Raw genomic sequence first — 4,733 nt, 5'->3', positions numbered from 1 at the left:
TTTGTGATCAAATGTAATTAATTAAACTAGAGGGGCTGATTTGTAATTATGTGATAGTTACAAAATAAGGTAAGGATTATCTTATAAGTGTGGTGGACGAATTTAAGGTTGGAAAGCCTTAGAATTCGAGTATGATAAGGATTCAAGGATTATCTTATTGGTTGCTTAATGGATAATCAACTAGATAAGGATAATGACTGAAACCCTATCTTTACACCTATATAAACACCCCTAGGGTCATGAATTCGTGGATCCCTTCCCAAGAAGTCCCAAATACGAATTCTAACCTCCCTCCTCTCTCCTTATACCTTCTCCACTTGCTTATGGTGTTTGTAAGCCATTAGAGGAGTGACACTTGTGACTCTTTGCTTTCCAAGGTCAATTCAAGGAGGAATTGGATTGTTATTGCTATATAACAATCAAGGTATGTTCTTAAACCTATTTACATGTGAATTCTGATTTCCATATGCTAGTATTAGGGTTCAAAGTCTTGGATTCATAGTATGTACAATAGAGAAACCTAGATCCGAGCTTTAGGGTTTGTATGAGCACATAGGATGTCTTATGACCAAAACCCATCAGTGGTATCAGAGCCATGATTGGTTTCTATTGTATTGATGCTTGATGTAACTGAAAATCGTGTTTTGCCTCACTGTTCGACCTGACTCGGCGAGTCACTCTTGGACTCGGCGAGTCAGCCCTACTCGGCGAGTTCCAGAGGGTGACTCGGCGAGTCGGTGCGTCAGACAGTGCTTATCTCGGGATTTCTTGCTGTTTTTGCATTGGGATAATTACCTTATCATGTTAGATCATTATTAATCCGATTATATGATATATTTGACTATAATTTTGATCTAATTGAAGATATTTATCAATTAATAAGATAATCGTTTCCTTATAAGATAATTGATTAATTATTTTGAGTAAATTGATAAATTGTTTTGCAAGAAATCATTAAACAAATCAAATATGGATAATTATGTGATTAAATGTTAATTTGAATTATTTGTTATTTGATCCTTGTTGTTGTGAAAAGTTTCATATTTGGCCCTTTAGGTTTTATAGTTTAAATTTGAACCCCAAAAGTTTTGTTGTTTTGAAATTTAAATAGTTGAAACCCTAATGTTTTGAAAAAGGTTTCAAAACTTGCCCTCAAGTTTTGGAATTTAAATTTTGATGCATATTTAAAGTCTAAACCCTAATGTGTTGAAATGTTTCAAAAAATTTGCCCTCAAGTTTTGGAATTTAAAAGTTGATTAAAAGTTTAATTAGGAATGTTACTAAAACTCTAAGAAGTTTTGAAAAAGTTCAAATCACACCCTTATGGTTTTATTAATTAATTAAGGTGTATAATTAAAAGAGATTTAATAAATCCATTAAAGTTTAGGTTAACCATTTAATAGAATTAAAAGTGTAATTGTTAAAGTTAACCACATAGTATTTTAAAAGTTATAAAATACACCCTATACTATATATAACATTAAAAGTCTAACATTATATATATGTATAACTAAAAGTCAGTCTTACCGTTAGTAGGCCTCATTCACGAAGCTGGTCTATAAGGGGTGTTTAAGGAAATTGCCTATAAAATGGCGATTGAATGGGTATCCACTCTTACCCACCGCACTCTTGACTAGTGGAGGGTCGTTAGCCGAACGGGTAGGATAGGACGAAACCTTCCATTATAAGTATAATGAATTATCAATTAACTAAATGTTTTATAAAATTCCCAATCTTAGTTACTTAGGCAAAAGTGAATTGATGCAATTCCATGAAATTACACTTTGTGCCCTTGCGAAGACGTTAGTGGAGCGTGTGTGGTTAACCGGCACACTAAATGGGTCTAAGCAAAGGTAGCAAAGGGTGACTCAATGTTTGTCATAGTTCGGTGGAGCGTGTGTGGTTTACCGGCACATCGAATAGGTGACCATAACATGTGAGGGCACCATGTAGTTTGCATGGTTATTCACACCCGCTTTGTGATCCTCGGCATCCCAGTCACAAACAAGAGGGGCATATCGAGATATAAACATGCCATTGAAAGTTCAATGTATCTCAAAGGATCTAGGAATTTTCATAGATTTAAAACTTAAATTTCTTTTTCGTTTTTCATGGTGGAAATTAGTGAATCGTCATTCACTTACCTTCAAATATTCTGCAATTAGGGTTACGGCATCCCTCTCCCGAGTTGTAGAATATTGTGTTGGGTCCTAGCCTTAGTATCTCATTTGGGTGATTTACTAAGGACTCATTCAATCAACTAACTTGAATTCGTTTTCTCCCGTATTATAGATGTCAAAGTTCGACAACTATGGTCTTCCCAAATCCCGTGGAACAAGCATTCCACATGAAGATGATATTCCACAATTCGATCGAGGATCAAGAAATCATGCTTCACTTCCTCCTCCTCCTACAATTATTCTCCCTAACCCACAAGATTGTAAAATTGAAAGGTTCAATATCACTCAAGCCCAATTGGCAAGTAAACATAAAGAAGGAAAGTCGGTGTGTGCACACGTCCTAGGGATGAAGTCGCGCATTGATAGACTAAGAATGATGGGATCCGTTGTTAGTGAAGAGATGGCTGTTGATTGGGTTCTTCAGTCACTTCCCAACTTATATAGTGAGTTCGTAAGAGAGTACTATATGACGAACCACAACATGACCCTTATAGATCTCACCTATATGCTTATTGCTGCCGAATCAGCAATGGTTTGGCGCAATAGAAAAAGCAAGGTTGATTGGTGAATCTGCCTTCAAGAACTCTATGGATATAGACAATGGCAATGAAAGACATGCAATGATCGAAAAGTTTGATCATAAGAGAAAGGCGATGTCTGAAGTAGTTCCATGTGTTATTCCAAAAGATTCAATTTGCTTTTATTGCCAAGAGAAGGGGCATTGGAAACGAAGTTGCCCTAATTACCTAAGAGATCTAAGAGATGGGAGAGTCAAAGGTATGACTGCGCTTTAGGTAAAAATCCACTATCTAACTCCATTAAGTTCCTATTCATTGATTCTTAATACATGATGTAATAAGATTACATTTGAGTGTTTTGTAGGGTCGGTGAAAAGAAAGGAAGCCTGATAAGAGAGCAAGATGAATCTAATCACAAGAGATGGATTTCGATCGCATGGACTTGAAGATTAAATTTTGAGCTTAGAAAGTTATGATAGAGTTGTTAGAAATTTTCTTTTGTACATAGTTTTCAATGGATTTTGCATTGTAAGGACAAATTTTTCCGCTGCTTTTATAAATAAAATAAATTTTGTTCGACTTATTTATTTATTTCCTTACAATGAAATCGTTGTGAAAATTGATGTTCGAATGGATATGATTCTTAGTTATGTTATTATGGAAATGTCAAGAATTTACCAAATAGGGAGAGTTTCTCATCGCCCAAGTTTCAATTGGACAGAAATTTGGAATCATGCAACTTGGTTGCACGATGAATGAGAAATTTCATATTTGGAAATTAGACCAATTCGTTGACAAAGTGTCAAGTGAAGGACTAGAAGATCGAGTACACAAAGTTGCGTGTTGATCAAGTCAACCATAAGAGTAACAATGATATTCGTCATGATTTACTAAAGGTTTAGTAAATATGATTATACTTACAAGATTAAGTGTAATTTTGAATTGATTAAAGGGTTTGATCAATAGCAGAACGAATAAGAAGAATCAAGTAGGCAGAAAGATAAAAGTTTCTCCATTCTAAGAAGATGGGAGAGTACCTTTTATGCTTTATGATAGGTCTTAATGATTAAGAACCATATCTCAATTGATCCTCTAAGTGAGTCTTAGTACAATTGTATGTCTAAGAAGAGGAATCAAGAATTGAAGAAATGGTTAAATCAATAAGTTAATCATACTTCGTTCCAATAACAAGTCTTAAAGTTAAGATTGTGACATTGAGTGAAAGGTATTAAGAAGGTTTGTAACATTCATCAAATGTGGAAAGTTGTGATGTCTTGGATAAGACAAAGACCAACTAGGACCAATTTATGAAGTGTTTTGATAAAAAGCTACACTAACTCTTGAATATTTGTTTGTCAAGAAATGGTTTTGACAAGAGAATCTTATATGTCAAGGAGTCAGTGGGAGTCTTAATGGTCTTGAAAGGTTCAAGAACAAATCAAATAAACCTTATCGATCATCACTAGCACACGAGTTGAGGTTTACAACCTATCGTGTTGACATTATTTTGATTCTGTGCCAACCCAATCGAGTTAATTATGCATGTGAGTCCTATGAGTTCTCATTTGAACGCATAAAAGGCAAGGACCTTGATCAATGGAAAGTACATTGATAGGAAAATGTGAGCTGCTTAACTACTTGGAAGACGTGGTGGGCAGCTGTACTACCATAAGGCAAGAAATCAAGATTAAGAAAGTTTGGTCCATATGAGTTTGAATTTGTCGTAAACCTTGGTTTTAACAAATTCACATGGATAGGAACAAATACACCGCTTTAAATCTAAGTGTCATAAGATTTCCTCCTTCATGAAAATGATTGTGAGGAAATGCTTTCACTAAGAAAGATTTTAAGAAGATAGTGATTGTAAAATTGCATTCTCGAATTCAATTATGGTTACGGTATCCCTTTCCATAATTTGAATTGAGAGGTTTGGCAATTAGTCTTAATTGTTTAGACACACATATGAACTATCGAAGGCAAAGGTGTATAAGTTCAAGAAGCCTTGATAAAAGATTATCAAAGCACTATGTATTAG

Source organism: Lactuca serriola, chromosome 8, assembly GCF_051521515.1.
Source record: "Lactuca serriola cultivar US96UC23 chromosome 8, Lser_US96UC23_V15, whole genome shotgun sequence".
In the NCBI taxonomy this organism is placed as follows: domain Eukaryota; kingdom Viridiplantae; phylum Streptophyta; class Magnoliopsida; order Asterales; family Asteraceae; genus Lactuca; species Lactuca serriola.
Note: the sequence above shows the minus strand (reverse complement) of the source record.